At 40.8% G+C, this 21,130-nt stretch overlaps 1 protein-coding gene and 2 long non-coding RNA genes across 3 annotated transcripts in view; all 3 read right to left on the bottom strand.

Annotated features, from left to right (window-relative positions):
• Positions 1–3,294, bottom strand: part of LOC116700849 (uncharacterized) — a 10,193-nt gene extending 6,899 nt beyond the window's left edge. The window contains exon 1 of the long non-coding RNA XR_004334748.1: positions 3,117–3,294. This is a non-coding gene — a long non-coding RNA (uncharacterized LOC116700849). The remainder of the gene's footprint in view (positions 1–3,116) is intronic.
• The window catches only part of ntm (neurotrimin), a 537,242-nt gene that overhangs the window by 471,854 nt on the left and 44,258 nt on the right, over positions 1–21,130 (bottom strand). The gene's annotated exons all lie outside the window — the stretch shown is intronic.
• LOC116700860 (uncharacterized) overlaps positions 7,319–21,130 on the bottom strand; it is a 26,156-nt gene continuing 12,344 nt past the window's right edge. The window contains exons 2-3 of the long non-coding RNA XR_004334758.1: positions 14,556–14,561; positions 7,319–7,424 (exon numbers count right to left, since the gene is read on the bottom strand). This is a non-coding gene — a long non-coding RNA (uncharacterized LOC116700860). The remainder of the gene's footprint in view (positions 7,425–14,555; positions 14,562–21,130) is intronic.

The following is a 21,130-nucleotide window of genomic DNA, read 5'->3' as shown; positions in this document are numbered from 1 at the left end:
GTTTGCTGCGCTTCAATGGCGTTTGCTGGCTGCAATGTTGAATGTAAACAAGAAGCTGCTTGGTCGCTTCTCTATCGTTATCATGTTAAACCCGCCACTAGCACGTCAGGTACGCCAGTTTGTGATTGGTTCCCGCAAAATTGTGAACCGAAGCAGGAGAATTAAACATGCAGGTTTCCAGATCGAGTTGCAGGGTGAAATCAAATCGTCGGCAGAGTGGGCGGGGCTTAGTCAGCCTAGGTAAAAAGTGTAGTTCTTTCAAATGATCAACATTGGTACGGTGTAAATTTAAGGACATCCTCAGCCAGAGTCAGGTCTCAAACATCAAATAACGAGGTGTCCGGTGTCGGGCATCAGATCTTAGGATAAACAGCCTAAAGGCATCAAGGAAAAAGGCATTGGGTCTCAGGAAACAGCCTCAGACAAAAGCCTGAGGACATCTTAGGAGATCCTCAGCCATCACAGTTGGATGGGTGTGTGTGTTCAAAAATATTACTTAGAAAATGCTAGCAGCATAGCTTAATGAGTGACAATGTTCATTTGCCAATGCCCTTATTCAATCGTTCCTCGCTCAATCCTGCCATTGCTCCAGTCCACCAACATGAAGACACTTCCAATGTTCAGATATAAACGTAGATGGTGACATTAGCAGGTTACCATGACCTTTGTTAGCACTGACATTAGCATTTAGCTTAAAGGACCATTGTGACTATTGTGCCTAAGAAGCCTCACTGGGTCTCTAGCGTGGCCGTAGACTCTTGGTCTGGTTACAAAAAAAGACCGCAAGGAAACAAAAGTGTGTCGCCAACAGCGGGCTGACTGATGAATGGTTAGTTGAATACAAAATGTTCTGAGTATTAATCATGCAACTCCCTGCAAAAAATAAAAAAAATTGGTAGCACATCTACAAACAACACACTTAGTTTTTATCAGAATTGTTTAAATTTGATGATTTTGGGCCAACACTTGTATGTGCAGAAAGTTACTTCATTAGTAGGATAGCAACAGCATTAATACATTTAATGAAGGCACTGGACTTGACAAGGGATTGTGTTATAGTCATGTCAGCCCAGGGTTAAAGGACTGGAGTTGGACAGTTAGATAAAGCCTGCCATGACTAACAAAAGAAGCTTTATTTTGTCCTGTAGCACCACCAAATTAGAATTGACTGTGTTGGGTCTTACATCACAGCGGGGATCATAGGTCATCTGTTACCACAGACTCCAATAATGGGAGTTGGGAGTATTTGTAAATGAGGATTTTAATAACCAGATCCTAATAGATACCCACCAGCTTTGTGGGTTGCTGTCATTTTATTTTTCCAATTTTGTCATAAAATTAGACTGATTGGGGCGGTCTCTAGCTCACCCAGTAAGAGCATTCTCCCCATGTTGGCTGAGTCCTGCAGCGGCACAGGGTTCGAATCCGGCCTGCTGCCCTTTGCTGCGTGTCATCCCCCATCTCTCTACCCCTTTCCAGTCTATCCACTGTCACTATAATAAACGACCAAAAAGCCCCAAAAATAATCTTTAAAAAAAAAGTAAAAATAAGACTACTAGATTTACTATCATGATAATGTGGGACACATGTATACTGTAGCTTAAAGTAAGTGTAGTGTATCAAAAATGTGTGTTATGACAACCCAACCCTATCAGCTGGGCATCAATTATGTTCTGAAGCCAGATTCTTCTGATTTCCTGATTTTTAGTTAGACGTGGGTTTTTTTATGGTTTTGTTTTTATGTTTTCCATTTGTTTTTAAGTGTCTTATGAAAGTATTGTAGTATAAGGTATAAAGTATAAAGTATTCTAGTTTGTTGGTATTGTATTACATTTTACTGTGACGCACTTTGTGATTTTTATCTGTGAAAGGTGCTATACTAATAAACCTTACTTACTTACTTACTTACTGATTTTGTGTTAAAAGCTTTCACTGCTAAATATAATATTACACTTCTTCATGGACATTGCAGATAAATATAGTTGAGTTCAATGAATTGAATACTAAATTACAATACTCGACCCAGTAGGTGGAGGCTCTCGACATGAAGTGATTTAACTGCAATGAATTGACAGATTTTGTTAAAAATTGTTTTTGTTAGGGGAGCCATTAAGGACCAAGTCATGCTTTTACCAGAGATAGTCCAAAATGCACGGGACCATTTTACTTGTAACCACTTTAGCCAACCAAACAAAACCTCATTTTGAAAAGACCTTGCTTAAGAATTTTTAATATATGCATGTTTCCAGACAGTGGGAAGTTTGAATTTATAATGCAAACCTACACGAGTTGAATCAAGGTTGGCTTAAGCAGAGATTTACTCTCCTTGGAACACTTTGTCAAGCACATTGATTTCCAATGGGTTCATGGCTATGACACAATATCCAGAGTGCTACCTGCGGATAATTGGAAGATGCTCATCATCTGAGTCTCTAAATGGAATCTGTCTTTTGTGTTTATTCCAATAGTCCTTAAATGTTTAGCCCTTTTATTGTAATGTTTGGCACTTGTCATTGTTTCTGTAACCCAATTTCAAGCTGAAGGCCTTTCAGATTTTGTTTTTTTAGTTGTTCTCATCCTATCACTAGAACACCATATGTAACACTACATCGCTGGAGTCACATTCTCATTAAAAGTAGACATTAACACACGTGCATGTACACATCAGCCAGCATACGAATCTCAGTCTCTTCAGCTCTAACATTAAGCCCATTCTACTCTATGGATCAGAGCATGAAGGACAACCAAGAACACAATGACAAAAGTTATTAAGTTATTCATTTGCACTGTCCCCTTCTTAAAAAACTAAACTGAAGTACAAACATTCATGAACAGCTGCCTGAGGCGGATTTTGAGCGTCCACTGGCCAGATGTCATCAGCAACTATGATCTCTGGAAGAGAACAGACCAACAACCAGTGGAAAAACCACGCAGTGGCCACACACTCTGGAATCCCAAAAAAACCCTGCCACCAGGCAGGACCTTAGGCTACATTTACCTTGCTAAGTTTTGGTTTGAAAACTAATATATTTTGCTACGTTGCCCCCTCTCATTCCCCTCTCATTCCCCCTGCTCTGGTGTTTCCGAACCCGTAAACCGGAGACGGCTGAAAACACTCTGCGGGGTTGTGTTGCAGTCTCAACGGCCGCAAACAGAGAACTTTGGCCACACCGACACTGACGCCAACGTTTCTCCTCCTGGTTGGGTCTTATCAGTCATGACATATCGTTCTCTGAGACTAAGCTAACCGGTAGTGGGCGGAGTACACATGCTACCTCTTGTTTATACTCAGAGTACCAGAATGTTGATGAGATATGTGGTTTGGGTGTATTAGTTTAAATGGAGTTTTGTTCTTCTACTGGGGGTAAAACCACTCGCTATTGGCTCAAAACTCCACTTAGAAAGAAAAACGTAGCAATGTAAATGTAGCCTCTATGGAACAGGAAAAGCACAGGAAAGAGAGACAGGCCAAGGAACACCTGGCATAGGAACCTCGAGACAGACATCATCATTAGAGCGGGAAGACATAGAAACAGCTGGGAAAGAAAGCCCAGGACAGCAGAGTCAACGGCCTATGATCTTTAAAAAGGAGCAATAGGTGTAATTAAGCAATAAGCAAGCACACATACCAACATGTCCACAAAGGTTGTTTAATTCACAATCGCTGGTCATCATAACCAGTGTTGGGGATAACACGTTCCTCTGTAATCAGATTACATTTGCCTTTAACGCAGTAAAGTAATGCATTACTGATAACTCAGTAATCACAGTTACTTATCAAATAGTTCTTGCGTTACTTGGATTACTGCTTCTTCAACTAGCTGCATAACGTAAGCAGAGAATAACAAATTTAACGTCCGTTTTTGTGCGTGTTTGCGTAACTTGTCAGAGTGTTATGGTGCTAAAGATGTCTTTTGATGGGGGGGGGGGGGGGGGGGGGGGGGGGGTATGCCCATTACTTCAAATTAGTTTAGTGAAAGGAAAAAAATGTAATTGTAAAGTGTAAATTGTGCCCAGGTCACAAACACCTCCCCATCGCCACAAACACAACATCCAATTTAAGCTTGTTGCTAAAGCCTCCCGGAGCCTGAGTGAAGCCAGGACGGATGAAAAGAGCATGTTGCTGACACCTGCCAAGCAGCCGGGACTTGATTTTCAACAGTAGTAACAAAGCAGATATAAGTGGGCTTGTAGCAGCATACATAGTGGAGGACATGTTGCCTGTTTCGACAGTGTCTTTCCAAAACATACTGGGCAAAATACAGATAATGAAGAGTGGACGGCCGCCAGTACTTTGTCAGCTTTGTGTTATTAAAGAGCATAAAAGAGAGATATTGTGTAGCTCACATGTCCTCATTATAAAATGGGTTTGTTTTGATATTGGCATACATGAGGATTAACTTTATTTTGTTATTTGGCAAGTAAGTTATGATGCATCTCAGGTGCTGTTACGGAGTTATCCAAAAGTAATGCAACATGTAGTGTAACTAGTCACTTTCAGCAGTGAGTAATGTAGTAAAGTAAGGCATTACTCTTTAGTAGGAGTAGTAGTAATGTCATCTATTAGTTTGTTCGAGTAACTACCCCAACACTAAACATAACTGATTGAAACTCCATTCTGAATCCCAATCAGAGTCAGAAAAGGATTTATTTATTTATTACATGAACTCGGTGGATGGTGCATACGTGAATATGGAACTGTGGGAATTGTAGGTAAATAAACACTAAATACAAATGATTGTTTAAACAATAACATAAAAAGGGCTAAATAATTTAGTGCAGGTAGTGCGAAAATGTCGAGGAATGTGCAAAAGATCAGGATATATATAATGTATGAAGTGGACAGATATTGTTCAGGATGTACAATAATGTAGACTGTGGTGACTGGGGGTGGGGGGTAAGAGTCTTTGTCAGTGGGGGTCCCGGGTCTTGTTATCAGTCTAATGAACTTTATAAAGCCAGTGCTGACTTAAAGGGACAGACCCTCAGGGGCTAATATATTTATAAATTCCCTAGTAACTAATGTATGTGTTTTACTCTTTGTTGTCCTGTATCAAAGGTTGGAGCTAATGAATACATTAAGATAGGCTATACTCCTGTACTATTGGAAATATTTCCATTCATCACTACTGAAAATGAAGATAATAGCCATACACAGTAAAGTAATCTCTCTAAATGCAGCAAAACAAAGCATACACATGAGAACACAGATTGTTGAGTGAAAGAGAAGAGTGTGAGTCAAAAATCTTAAATCATGTCAAGTTAGAAAAAAAATGTCCTTTACACATGCTCTGGATCCTTGCAGTCAGCCACAGCTGATGCTTATCCCAAAATTCCCAGCGATTTGTTCCATTTTGTCATCTGATGAAGAATTATTTTTTCTAACAGCAGCTACAAGGTTAAATCCAAGGTGATGCTTCTTGAAGTGCTGCATCTGTATTCCCCACACTCTGGACATTCTCCCTCAAAGTGGCTCGGTGGCGGAGCAATTCACAGTGTGAGAGGGCCAGAGGGAGTCTGGAAGCTCAGCGAGCCAAAAAGGCAGTTGTGAAAACCGTCACTAGCAACCTGATTGTGCTTATCTGCCCAGCAATGACCTGCCTCAAGCCAGATTTGTAAAAACACATATACACACACACACACACACAAATACAGTAGATATACACACACACACAAAACTAAAAAGTATTTCTTAACAGGAACACTACCATCCTGACTGAACGTCTTGATTAAAAGAGGAAATCTAAAAGCTGCAGGCTTCTTCCTAATCATCTTCAACAAGCCACAACACTGCAGCAAATCAAGGTGCAGAGTTATGGTGTTATGGCTTCACCATACCATATTAAACATGAGTGCCACCACAAGCCATTTATTCAGACACATGGAACCATCAGGGCAGTTCATGTTGTTTTTTTCTATGAAAACCTTGTTGACCCGGTTACATCATTTCATAAAACAATGGTTTATTTCAAACTGTGCACCATATATTACAATATCATGAATATTTATGCAGACACACTGAGATGTAATCTGCATTTCTAACGCGATTAATGCACCACCAAAGAGGGAACCTATTCATATCCATTTATCCATTTACTGTACCAATGACAGAGAGACACAGTTGAGAGCGATTTACTGCGATGCAACCTATTTGTATAATCCACTTCTTCCACAGAGCTTAGAGGCTGAATAGCACAAACTTTCTGACAGAGTACTTACTACATACTTCATGCACTTCATGCATATCTACCTGCTAAATAGATTTTTTGTCAAAGACGGCATGTATGACGCTGCTGCTCAATCACTGCAATATTTGCAGACAACTATGGGGGCAAAACAGTTGTTCCCTTGATGCACTGTGACTCAAACTCCTTGACACAAACATCTCCGCATGGAGCAGAATACTGCCATCCCTGTTGTCATGCCTTCAGCTTCCAGTTAACTCAACTGCTGAGAACAAAGCAGGGGATCCTTCTGCACCAGGCAGTGCCAAACTAAGCTGAAAACTCCTCCAGTGAGGAAATCTTGCCCACGGGATTTCTAAGACACAGACATTCATGAGACCATTAACCTTGTCATGACAGTTAAAATAGATGGTGGTACATAAAATGCGGAGGATGCCTGAAATGCCTGAAAGGAAAGACATACTCAGATAAATGTCTGCTGGCAGCTGAATGTTTACCAAAGGAAAGAGATAACTTTAGAAAGTTTAGCTGACATTCGTAAAAGTGTTCAGGTCATGTCCAGTTAAGATGGAAGTGGTCTTTTTTTGCGACTAGTCCACACAGCATTCTGGGATTGGAGAAAAAAGTGCTCTGGTTTAATGGCATTTCTTTAAACCAATCACAATTGTCTTGGGCGGCGCTGAGCTCCACTGCAAAATAGCCACGGGAAGGAACTTGTGTTGGTGTGTAAATTCAAAATTTGATTTAGTAACTCAGATAGGACAGATAGTCTAACTAGTTGTCTGGATTTACCCTGCAGAGATCTGAGGAACAGTCAACCATAGTCCTCAGAAATCCGGCAGAGGTTAGAACACCAACACAAAGACAGAGGACGTTTACAGACATTGGCAAAAAAACACAAATCCAGGAGCCATCTTGAAAGTGGAACATCAAGGATACAGACTAAGATAGAAGTGATGTTTTCAAAGGCATATCGGCACTCTGTTTAATCTGATGGTGAGCCATCAGACAACCGATACTGTTGGACTAGGCTATATCCATGACGTTCCATTTCCGGGATTGCTCCGTTGCCAACGGAAATTGGGTCTTGGGCTTCCTTAGTGTTGGCATTTTAAACTCTGGTGGATTTAACTGCTCCTCAGATCTCTGCAGGGTAAATCCGGACAGCTAGCTAGACTATCTGTCCAGTTGGAGTTTTCTGTTGCCCGACTAAAACTACTTGTGAACGTACACATGTAGCTGCAGCTAATACAGTTTTAAAATGGCTTTAGAAAAGAACAAAAGCCATGATATCCACTACTGTATATGAGACAGAATATTGTTTTGAGCAATTATGTCTCCTAGATTTCTGGTTGTTTCCAAAAAAACAATCATGCTATGCTCTTTTTTCCTGTGATTGTTTACATGACTTCTTGGCAAAGCAATCATTAAATCGTCCGAGTACCTCTTTGAATTTGAGTTGATTTAATTAAGTAAACAGAAATGATTACCCTTGTGTATTTTTTTGCGGATGAGAGAAGAGATGCCCTTATCACATTCCTATGTTGAACAACAGCTGACATCTGTAGTTAATGTGTGTAATAATGAGTAATGATAGACCACAAGGATCTGTTCATTTATTCTTATTAATCGGAACATTATTGAATTCAAACATTGTCTTTGGTGCTGTTAAATTAATCAACTAATGGTCAACTATTACATGTATTGATTGCCAACTATTTTAATAGTTGATAAGTCAAACATTCTTTGATTCTAGCTTGTTGAATGTGAATATGTTCTTCTCTCCGCTGGGACAGTAAACTGAATATCTTTGAGTTGTGGACAAAACAAGACCTTCAAGGACGACACCTTGGGCTTTGGGAAACAATGATCCACATCCCCCTATTTACTGACATTTCAGAGACCAAACAAGTCCATACATCAAGAAAATAATGGACCGGTTGATCGACTATGAAAATAATCGCAAGTTGCAGCCCCAGTTGAAGAAACCGAGCAGCATTTGTCATCTGGGTACTATCAGCTTTCCAGAATGGAGTAGATGAGAGCATGCCTATCACAATGACTGGCAGCTGGAGAGGTTTTTAGACCATCAAGCATGTATGGGAATTCAGTCCACTGAAGCACAGCGATGATACGCACAGTAAAAGCTATACTGTGCTATAATACCTCTATGAGCTCGCTCCTTTCTTCTTTACTTTCCTGGGTCCTGGACAGTGAAGGGGAGATAACTGACAGTATCTGCTTGCTCCTATCTAACCACCCACCCTGGTTTGACCTTTCCATTAATAATAGGCTTTCAGTAAAGGCTTGCACTGCACAATCTGGAAGGCTTCTCCAAATGGTGTACAGCAGAAGGCTTTGGCCAATGATTCTGAGAGATTGGCCAGAGTAGGAAAATTAGCTGCTTGTTGCACTGTCCCCCAGAGCTCAGCAATCCCCAGCTCAGACAGGAACGCTTCAGGTGACTGAGGAGCCCTAGAACATGAAATAGGACAGGCAATGCAGTAAGCATGCAGGACCTCGCAGCATTGACTGGATTGCAGTCACAAGAATACTTTTTTGGACACTTTGGTTGAAATGTCTGTCTCTGATATTCAGCCTCACTGATGTGAGTGGCTTGATGTCTTTCTGGCAGGTAATCACAGATGGGCAGACATTTAATTAAATGCATTCAATACTTTTCAGTATTTTGTAAATTGTATTTTGTTGGACAGAAAAAAACAAGATGCAATTTGTAACACACCACTTGTATTTGTGTAGCTTGTATTTGAAATACATTACTTAAATCTTTAGTGCTTAACGTGATACTAATGAACGTCCGTTATATTCAAGCCATTGCCAAATGAGTTGCTACGGCTCCATTCTCTGTATTTCTCAGTATGATTATGTTCAGAAGATTGTGTTGTCTGGGGACTTTCTCGCTCAGAGAGTCGAGTAAAGATAATGACCTCTTCTGAAGAGTCCATGTTTATTTAATCCTCCTTGGCTACTAGCAACTGCGTGGAGGAGGAGACGTGTAGACGCGCCAACAGTTTCCTTGTCATTACTTAGAATTCCTCATGAGGAAGACGGACACACTATAGCTGTAGTATATCATTTTAGAGACATTTGTTATCCCCAGGATTTACCTGTAGAAAAAAACTGTGCAACAATTTAAAATCACAGTCTTTGGCTAGATGCAAGTGAATGATGTCATTGTCCCCTGTCTTATTGTGAACTACCACATTTCATCTGTGTTCTTACTTTTATCTCTCGTTCAGGTTGTTGTTGGTATTGTGAGGGAGGGCTGCTGGCTGCTTCTATTTCTCTGCTACTACTTTTATACTCTGCTGTATTTGTACTGTTTTGTGTCTTTTGCACTTGTTCCACTGATTGTTTGTAAAGTTCAAAATGGACTTACTCCCCTGCACTTATATTTATCACCTCTTATTTTCCTCTGAAAGATCTAGTGCATCAACGTGGCCTAAACGTTCAGTTCACTCTATGGAAGCATCATCTGACAGAAACCACCCAGCATGCACCCCTGTATTTGCAGCCTCCTACCTCCAAGATATCCTGATTGGCAAGTTCAAATCCATTATGTGAAAAAGTGACAAAGCTCATCCTTTCAATGTATGGGCATTAAGATCAGACCCATATTACACAATATGTTATGGCAATAATATTATTACCTGCGATAAATAAACAGATATTTAAGTGTAGTTGGTTCTGCATTTCTGCTGCTTTCAGTATTCTGCTCAAATACAACAAACTGCTTGTTGCATTGAAAACAAATGAAGGGAAAGCATCTCCAAAATCCTTTTATTGAACAAGTAGAAAAAAATATATTTTAAAGTGAAATTTTCTTTCAATTAATACAGAAAATTCCTGTCTTTCACCAGTTGATATTGCAATGACAATAAAAAAAACACATATTGTTCAGCCCTAATATTGAGGTTACAGCCAACAAAATATATGTTTGTATAGACGTATTTAGTACAAATTACTCATAATAGTATATTCTTTTTCAAATTGACACATTTGATGACCAACTGTATCTCTTATTTGTAAAAAGATACTTTTTGACCTATCTCTGCTGGTAATGCCAGTTTGCCAAGGGTCGCTCTTTGACTTTTTTTTGCACATGAACTTGTGAACTTGTATTCTGGGAAATTTTAAATGGGCAATGTTCACTATTTTCAGATCATTTATTAATTAGAGCCCGACGGTATTGGCATTTATAATGGACAATAAAAAAAACCTTATTATCATATCATTTTTTTTAAATATACTGCATATTGGCCGACATATCTGAATATAGTAAACAATGATAATAAATTGAGATAATAATATAATATGTAGATTATTCAATAAAGAGCAGCGACCCTAGATTTTAACATCCATCCATCCAACTTTTTTCTGTTTATCTGGTAATTGGGTCGCGGGGGACCCCAAACTTCCCTTTCCCGAGCCACATTAACCAGCTCCGACTGGGGGATCCAGAGGCGTTCCCAGGCCAGGTTGGGGATATAATGCTTCCACCTTGTCCTGGGTCTTCCCCGAGGCCTCCTCCCAGCTGGACGTGCCTGGAACACCTCCCTAGGGAGGCCCCCAGGAGGCATCCTTACCAGATGCCCAAACCACCTCAACTGGCTCCTTTCAACGTAAATGAGCAGCGGTATGTTTAAGCATATAAAATTTTTAATTCCAACAGCAGCGGTTCTACTCCAAGCTCCTCTCGGATGACTGAGCTTCTCACCCTATCTCTAAGGGAGACGCCAGCCCCCCTCCTGAGGAAACCCATTTTCCCTGCTTGTACCCTGGAACTCGTTCTTTTGGTCCTGACCCAGCCATCATGACCATGGGTGAGGGTAGGAACGAACACTGACCGGTAGATCGAGAGCTTTGCCTTCTGGCTCAGCTCCCTTTGAACGTAATACCGGACCCGCTGCTCTGATTCTCCAACCGATCTCCCGCTCCATTGTCCCCTCACTCATGAACAGGACCCCAAGGTATTTAAACTCCTTCTCTTGGGGTAAGGACTCATTCCCTACCTGAAGAAGGCATTCCATCGGTTTCCTGCTGAGAACCATGGCCTCGGATTTAGAGGTGCTGATCCTCAAGACAACCGCTTCACACTCGACTGTGAACCGATCCAGTGAGTTTTGAAGATCACAGGCCGATGATGCCGTCAGGACCACATCATCTGCAAAAAGCAGCGATGAGATCCCCCGCCCACCGGATTGCACCTCCTACCCACCCTGACTACACCTCGATAGCCTGTCCATAAATACTACAAACAGGACAGGTGACAAAGCGCAGCCCTGGCGGAGGCCAACCCTCACCTGGAACGAGTCCGACTTTACTGCCCAGAACCCGAAAACCCGGATTTTAGCATTACCTACCTTATGTTATAAGTGAAAACAGCATGTAGCATTACACACATTTGAGTAAATGTACTATCAGTTGCTTTGCTGCTAAATAAAGCTCCCGCTGTCGCCTTCACATTTGTTCACTCAACATTGAAAACATCCTGGTACAGCAACAACGTAGTGCTGTTTCTTTACTCATGAAAACTTTTTTTTTCCTTTGATTTCTAACTTTGTTTATCACACTGAGAGGTTCTGAGTGTGGAGTAGGATGCTTTATAAACCTCAGGTCACAGAACCAAACATCAACTGAACTGTGATAAGACAATGCTGCCGAGCAACAGCAATCATGCTTGTTTATCTTATAGGGTACGCAGTGGAACTTTAATATCTTACCTACTGGCCAAATGGAATCCAATTTTATGCGTGACATGACATTCAACACATACTGCATTCCCAAACATCCTGACAGCAGCATCAAGGTGCTGCCAAAATTGAAAAATGATGAAGGTAGAAACCATAAATGTCACAGCGCGTAAAACCTTGTTCCCTTCTCAAAATAGGAGACTGTTTTGTGTATGAAATGTAAATTTCCACCTGCGTTATGCATCATATTAACCTCCAAATGCCCATCTATGTACACGGTGACAAGGCTTTGTTTGTGTTCCCATTTCTACTGACTCCAGTTATGTCTTGCAACACAGTACAGCTGAAGCCTCTTGTTGTTTCACTGTGGTAATTAGGCCCAAGGTGGATTCAATTTCCTCACACTGCAGAAAAAAAGTAATAATTCATATGCATGCTTCATTTAAAAAAAAAAATGTATTCGGTAAACAGATCAAAAGACGTTATTATCGTCTCACTATGGAGAGAGTTTGATGGACTTTAATGTATCGATTTGTTTTTTGGGGCATGCCAGGCCTTTATCTGTATAGCAGAGCTTAAAATTGAAAGGGGAGAGAGAGGGGGGATGTCAAGTCAAATATAAAATTGAATAAAACACCCACAATTCAATGTAAGTAAATCATTACTTTTACCTGCTAAGAATGTTGTATGGCTTCCATACAACGTGCAGGCATGCATCCAAGTTATTTTTGGACAATTTGGTTGAAAACCATATTTCTGATATTAAAAAAAAACTTTGGAAACGGGTGAGATGTGACCCGAGGACAACACAGGGGTTAAAAGAAGTACTTCAACGTGCTGTGGCTAGGTTTGTTTTCATACAGAAGGCGTTGTGTTTACCCATCTCATCATCAGAAGCAAGGGCTTGTTAATTCAGGTTTATTATTGAATCGCTTTATGGGCAGAAGGAGAAGACATTAATCACCTAGCGTCTGCAAGAGTGGGTCTGTGGATGGCTTAATGGCACATTGTCAAACCAGAGTGCCTCCCTCAACCCAGCATTTATCAGACCAACAGGCAGATGACAAGGAAATGTACTATGAGTGGGAGCCTCTTTTGCCTTTATGAATCCTCTGAGTGATCATTGAGCAAAATATTAAATTATGGCACGGAAGGCTGGAGTGACAGGAGGTAATCATGCTGCCTGAATGATATGTAATTGTTTTTCTGAATTGCAATTACAGGGTGAGAGAAAACATTGGCCTACAGTAATTAACGGTGAAGAACAAAGTTTTTCAGTGGAAAATTTAAATTCTCTGGGGATGTGAGTCCACAATTTGACTACACAGCAGTGGTGGCTAATGGAATTTATATTAGTGGAGGCTATGGCAAAAAGTTAGCAGACGTTCCACTGATACAAAGGTATCCCCTGTATAACGCTGAAAACTGTATGGATATAATGTACACAGACACGTGCAGGGTAAAACCTCTTAGTTAGGTTCAGGAAAAGATGGTGGGTGGGATTCAAATATGGGACAAAAACGGGACATTAACCCCAGTCTCCTGGGTGAAAGTCCATTGTTGTTGGACCCATCCACCACCCCAACCAACCTCCTTGTACAAAATTTTAGGTTTTTCAATTATACTCTGTACGGTTGTCTCTCTTAAAGCTAGTTTCTTTCCCACACATAGATAGATAGATAGATAGATAGATAGATAGATAGATATTTATTGATCCCAAAAAATGGGAAAATTACGGTGTTACAGCTGCACACGTACATTAGTCACACAACACAGAATATACATATGAGGAATTCTAAGTAATGACGAATGAATGTAATATGAATGACTGAAGTAATAATGCATAAATTAAATTGATAAATAGAAAGCAATGCATTGTGATGTACAGCAAGGGGTGGGCCTCTGAACAGCAGAGCAGTGCTGAGATTTTATGATGCAGAACGACACAGACTTTAACGTTATGAGTGTGTAGCCCCACTCTGGGTGTGTGTGTGTGTGTGTGTGGGGGGGGGGGGGGGGATGATGAATATGGGTAATTCCACACACAGGTAGAGAGGAAGTTGACTGCATGAACTTATTATTTTATCTTCAAGCCAGCAACATCCACTATATCCTGTTTTCTTCTTTCACTAAAACACCGCTGATGGGTCTTGTACTTGCTCTTCTTTTAAAAGGATTCAATTCTTATGCTTTTCACAATAAGCTGTCTGCAGATAGGTGTTAGTTACTAAAATGATCAATGCATAATATTATACCAATGTCAATAAATGATTACCGCATACATATCACCTTTTACAGTTCCTGGGAAGGACAAAAGGTGGAAAGGGTAAAAGAGTGTGAATCACTTAACAATGCATCTGCTCAGCCTGTTCTCATGAAACAGTCATTCAAAAAACTACAAGAAGTTAAGCACTGTAATTCCTCAGTATTCCACGTTTATTTAGCCGTATTCACTGCATTGACGGCTGCTGTAATGCCCTGCAGTGCCCTGCTATGCCATGAACTACAACAAACTAAAATTTCTAGTCACTGTTCCATTATCTTTTATTGTTACTGTTATTGCCACTATTCATTACGCCCCCAAGCCTGCATCTTCAGCCTGGGTCTGTCCCAGGTTTCTTCCTAAAAAGGAAGTTTTTCCTCACCACTGTCGCACCAAATGCTTGCTTTACTGTCTTTGTAAAATATAGAGGGTTGTCTGGACCTACTCTATCTGTTAAGTGTCTTGAGATCACTCTTATTATGAATTGGTACTATAAATATCAACAGAGAGGAGGTTGGGGGGGGGGGATGGGTGGTCGTTAACATTGAGGACTTCTTCGTTCGCTTCCCGGGAAAAACTAAAGCCTTTCACCCAGAAAATGCTTGTTCCTAAAGAGTGTTTTCATCCAAACCACAACCTTTTTCCTAATCATCGTTTTGGTGCCTAATCCTAATTTACGTTGCGGCAAAGCCCTTAACCGAAATGTTCGTCAACGGCTTGCGGTGCTCTGTACCCGGCTCAAAGTCCCCTATTCTCAGGTAACTGAACCACCAACTACTGCTGATACAACGGAGGTCTGTAGTCGGCGTCACAAAGCTCTGTAGAGGCTTAACACACACACACACACACACACACACACACACACACACTACATATAAATAAATGTATTGTATATGAAATATAACTGCTCTACAATGGTATTTATCAAACCCTTTCAACTAGACTAAACTTACTAAAGAAGTAACTAATAGGAGTTTAATAGTGTGAGTTATGTTCAGCAGGGTGCCTGGGGGGGGGGGGGGGGGTGTGGACCAAGCAGGACTTTGACACCATGGTTTGCTTTCTCAGTAAATATTCAAGTAAACGTGTCAGAAAACAAGCTGTGTCATGCAACAAGTCACTTTTAATTTTTCTTTTAATAAGTCACCAATACATGGATCTGAGTGCCTGAGCATACGTGTGGATACTTTGTCAGTTAATTTTTCGCAGATACATTTGTTGGAACATTTTGTGACTTCATTATTATGTTTTCTGAAAAACCATTTGCTGTTACAAATTAGTAGTATGCAAATGCAGACGGGATTAATTTATTAACTGTTTTCCACTGCAAGCCATGCTGACGGATTTATGGTGCAAAGGAAGATTGAGTTGGCACTACTCGCATAAATGGAGGTCAAAGCCTCAGTCAGTCTGCTTCAGTCAATCTTAAAGTGGCAATGTGTAACTTTCAGTTTGTGTTGATTCTAGCGGCTGCTTTGGACGACAGTGGTAGTGTTTTTCCCACACAGCTGTCCTAAAAAGGTCTTCTGCCAACAAGCCATCTCTCTGATGAACAGCTGACTTCTGACCCACAGTGACCGGTTCAATTCTGGTCAATAACCCAGTCACACTGTCTCTACAACACCCGTTTACTGGTTCCACTTATTATTCCAATTATTTAGTATTATTCATCATTCCCATTCTCACATCTCACTTATTATAGTTTATTTATTCATCATTCTCATTTCCTATTTCAGAACTGTTCATACTGTTCATACTGGTCATATTGTAATATAATACCATAATACTATTTATACCAGTATCCTTTGCACTACGCTCTCATTTAAATAATTTTATTGAACTCTTCTTGCACTCATGCCTCTATATTGTTGCTGTTTAGAGTATGTATATATTAGTGTGTACATTTTTGTTTTCTGGTTGTTTTTTAATATGTAAGCACAGTGTGAGTAACGATGCTCCGAAGAAGAATTCCTCGTATGTATCGTGATACCTGGCAAATAAAGCTGATTCTGATTCTGATTGTCTTTACAGTGCTGTATACCACTGTATTACTGAGAGGTCATATAGTTGCAATGACTGTTTTGATCAGTTTGTTGAAGCAACCAACGTAATAATAACTTAAGAGTAATAAAGCGCATTTTATGAAACCCACAGACGCTTTACAAAAGTAACGTTACAGGGGGACAAGGGGAAAACAAACAAGTAAGTACACTAACATGGACCAACAGGAATAAAACGTCCACGCTAATTTAATGCTGGCTACTGACGTACAACCACATCTCAGTTATTTCATCATGAAATAGGCATACCTCTTACATACCTGAGGGCCAATCAGGGGTGAGTTTTGAATCATTTATCAGTCCCTCCATGACCTCCGGCAGCAATCTCAAAAAAAGACCTGGAGGGACTGATTTCAATCCCGTAACTGTCTCCAGCCCGACTGAGCTGTGACTGTGAGTTTTGCCAGTCATCTTTCACTTTCCCTTTTAGCTTTGAGTTCTTTGTTTGATTTCCTTCTTTCCTTTGATGGTCCTGCCCCAGTATTAGCCATAACTATAGCAGATAACCTCTAAAATAACATTTAAATACTAATAGGTCTATATAAAGAAATCTCCTAATACATTTTACCTTGCTGGACACACACAGGCTTTATTTTTTCCAAAATCTGTGACCCTTCAGAATGTGTTACTGTAGCATCCACCTGCCGTAAATCATGTTGTGACTTTGCGGGAAATATCTGCCCCAGGCAGAGGCATTAATAAAAAATATATAAAACTAGTGTTCTTTTCACTGTTAGTCTTGTTTGCTCTTACAGGTCATTTATGATCATCAGATGAAATATTACAGTTTCCGAAACATTAAAAAGTTACCCATGTTTCCCCACACAGACTAATTAGTGGCGGGCCGCCACACATTGCGTTTCTTTATTATTTTTATTTTTTTTACCGCTATTTAAAAAACCATTTGTTCAGCTGCATTTCCTTTCCCTGCTCTTCTCCATCTCTCTGTCACTCTACACACACACACACACACACACACACACACACACACACACACACACACACACACACACACACACACACACACACACACACACACACACACACACACACACACACACACACACACACACACACACACACACACACACACACACACACACACAGCCCCTCCCCTCTGTGCACACACCGTCTGTCTCCATGAAAACAGTGTTTTTCAGACGTCCTTTAGCGACTTTTTTCACAAAAACGACTAGCAACAAATCTAGCAACTTTCTGCAGAAAAGACAGCGACTTTCTGTATTGACTCTCTCGTGTTGTGCAAGGTATTACTCTCCTGTGGCCGCCAAAACAGTCACCTCTCTGTGAATGTGTTTTTTTGAGGATCAGAGGAGCAGCCCCTCGCCTCTCTCCTCATGTGCGGCAGCACTGCACTCGGTGTGCAGGCAGACAGAAAGGGGAGAAGGGACAGGGTGCTGGGGCCGGTGTAGGTAGGAGAGACAGCGGGACGCGACGGGAGAAAGACGCAGCTGAGCTGGCCCTGGCCAAGCCGACCTTCTTTGAGAATTCTTTATTGATCTTTTTCCCTTCTTTTGTAGAATTTCTTTTTTACTTCCAAGATAGGTAATAATAATTAGAAGGTAAAATACATTCCTGTTCTGAATTTGTGATTGTTTGGCTAAAGATTTCTATTTCTTTCTATCTACCTTGCTGACTCAACCACTAAGCTTTATGCAAATAATAGACGTCACAAATATCCAAATGAGCGTGTGACTTCATCCTCCCATGCCAAAATTGCTGTTTCTAATCTGTGGTAACTGGTTACATATAGTCACTTTAAAAGGTAAAACAGACAGAGAGGGTTAAATAGCATTCACATTGTATGAAGGGTGTATCGGATATGTCTACATTTGGACAGAAACGGTGGCGTGACATATAGGCTGCCACTTTCTCAAGTGGCATTTTAGAAAATGATGATAGTGTTTGAAAAATGTAACAGTTTCAACTGAGCTGAACTTTGAATAACCCCCTTAAATTCTGTTAAAACTTTCATATTCATATTGTGCATGCTCAATGTGAGGAGGTTTGTGATGGCCATTTGCTATTCACCACAATTGGCTGTGTACCACCTTAGTAACTGACAATTAAAACCACTACCATAACCTGCAAAAGGGAATTCAAAATTGCACGAACGCGTCACGTAGTCCGCACTTCAAAGACCGGCGCACACGGACTAAGCTGATAGAAGCAGCGTGTGTGTGAAGTCTGGTTAAGGTGGAATGAGGCAGGAAGGCTCAAAGGAATGCTGATATCCACCTTTTGGTTGACAGCCCAAATCTGAGGCCTGGTTGCTTCGGGCTATTGGGACGAGGAGCCGTGCGAAACGGCATGGAGCATAGTAATCATAACTCAGCCGCTTGCTCCTGCCTTGCTCCATCCCATTTTCCCCCTTTCGTTCCCTCCTTTCCTCTTCTCTCCCACATCCTCTATTTCGGCCAACTTGTCCTTTTCTATCCTTTTCATCTTCTCCGCTGCCTCTGTCTCTCACCAGCCTTCCTCTAGATTGGTCCGATAAGCACCAAGACAGCTGCTCTGTCCGCTACATTTTACTACTTATATGTATTTACTGTTTGTTTATCTTTAGTGTCTTGTACTTTTTTCCCCTATGCTGTAACAGTGTGAATTTTCCCATTGTGGGATTAATAAAGAATCTTGAAACGTCCCTCTTAAGGCAGCCATATAAAAAAAAAAGCTTTATTTGTCTTGTGAATAAATAGGTTGGGTCCCTTATGAGAGAAAAACAAATCAGTGTGAAACACAGATGGGCTGTGTATAATGTGAAAAAAGATGATGGTTGTGGGCTTCTGAAGAGAATGCTTCTCCTGTTTAGCTCTTTTACCAACCCATTCACTATATTCTATAGCTGTGAATAATAAATTGGTCCTGTCTTTGAAAGGGCCCATCCTTTCTGTATGCAAACAACTGGCATGCTGTATCGACTACCTTGTATTTATTTAGGGGTGGAGAGAGGATGTTATATTATAGTAATAAAGTTATCCCATGGGGAGGAAAATCTCATCATACATAACCTAGTAATTACTTTTCAAAGTCACGCGGTGCAGGAGATCAATAATGTTAGAGTTTCTCTGGGTAATAAGGAACAAATGGCACCTCCAGCAAGTCTTCAGTCTCTGACCTTTGAGTCATTACCATTCTGTATTTTATGGGTAGTGAGTTATATCACTGCCCAGATAAATGACTTTGGGGCATGCAGGCTAAGAATGAGTCATCTGTGACACAGTGTAATATCTATTTATGTCTTTAATGACAGAAATCTTGTCTTTTATCGATTGGAAATTGGTTATCATTGGTGTACAAGAGGAGTGAGCTGAGAAAGAAGCCATGCTATTTTTCATGGTGAAAAAAAATCAAACAATCAAGGCTGTTTCAATTTGGGCTCTTAAATTTGCTCAAATACAAAAACATATTTCAGTGAGTTCTATAAAACATAGTCACTGTGGCCAATTTTTCATCGCTGACGCACACCTTTTGCACCTCTCTCTTGAAGTCAAAAGGAAATCAATGCTCTTCCCAAGAGCACAGAGAATGTTATTTACCAGTCCATGGAGTGTTTACCGTGTATTTTTTAGCCATTGGCACACTCACTGCGAACCGGCTTGGCATGTGGAAGTCTGAAAGACAGCAGACTATGGGATACCATTTTACCCAGTCAATAGTCCGTATCCACGACGTTCCACATCCGGGATTGATCAGGTGTCGCCGGAAATTCAGCCAAATTACACTATTCGAGGTCGGTTGTCCGTCTCCGTCCTCTTTCTTTGTGTTAGTATTCTAACCTCCGGTGGATTTCTGAGGACTATGGTTAACTGCTCCTCAGATCTCTGCAGGGTACATCCAGACAGCTAGCTAGACTATCTGTCCAATCTGAGTTTTCTGTTGCGCGACTAAAACTACTTTTAAACGTACACATGTTCCACCACATGTTCCTGAGACTATTATGCAGAGGAACCGTCATTGTGCCCGGTGCTTAGCGCCACCCAAGACGATAGGGATTGGTTTAAAGAAATGCCAATAAACCAGAGCATGTTTTTCTCCCTTCCCAGAGTGCTGTGTGGACTAGGCAGACCTTTGTCCGCAGCGCTGTGGAGGAAGGTCTGGCAAAGTGACACTATCCATTAAATAACACAAAAACACATGCAATGCAAACACATAGCGAGCAGAAGACACACAAGAACAAAAAAAAATAATGTACACTAACACACATTAAAAAATATACATTTGTGTGTCCAGGAATGGCTTCTTAAATAACGCCAATGCTAATATGATGGGAAGAAATTTACATCTAGTGCAATATCTTTTGGTATACTTGCCTCAGTATGTGAAAATCTGAATTTCAAATGACTTGCAATTACTTTTTTCCCCCCACTGGAGTTTTACATTTGCCATTTTGGACTTGCATCTGGAAAGTCATGGGTTTGATATTTCAGATATAAATGTCTTTGTTTTTCTGAGCTGGCATAAATAATTCAAAAGAAGCTCTTGCAGACCTGGCTGCAGTGTCTGTTTTTGTCCCAAGTACAAACACAACATGCATTAAAATGCAGAAATCACCTGACAGGGGACTTTCTGAACAGCTGGATAATGTGATTCTCTAAGCTGAGTGGTCAGGTGAATCCTGCTGTATGCTGGCCACCCTGAGAATGACATTAGGAGCACCTACTGTAGAAACCATTTAATACGCCTGAGTCACTCTCATTTCTTCAAGATGACCAAACACATCCAGGATAACCCATTTAAAGCACAGCAATGTGATATGTACCCCCTGCAAACACACACTCAACTCTGAATCAGCTTCTCATCACCTTTTAGCAGGTTGATTTCATCCTAATAAGGCCCTTGGCCATCTCACACATACGGTACACAAACAATAGTCTCCCATTGCCAGAC

Source organism: Etheostoma spectabile, chromosome 13, assembly GCF_008692095.1.
Source record: "Etheostoma spectabile isolate EspeVRDwgs_2016 chromosome 13, UIUC_Espe_1.0, whole genome shotgun sequence".
Lineage (NCBI taxonomy): Eukaryota > Metazoa > Chordata > Actinopteri > Perciformes > Percidae > Etheostoma > Etheostoma spectabile.
The sequence above is the reverse complement of the archived record's forward strand: the minus strand, read 5'-3'. Positions and strand labels throughout refer to the sequence as shown.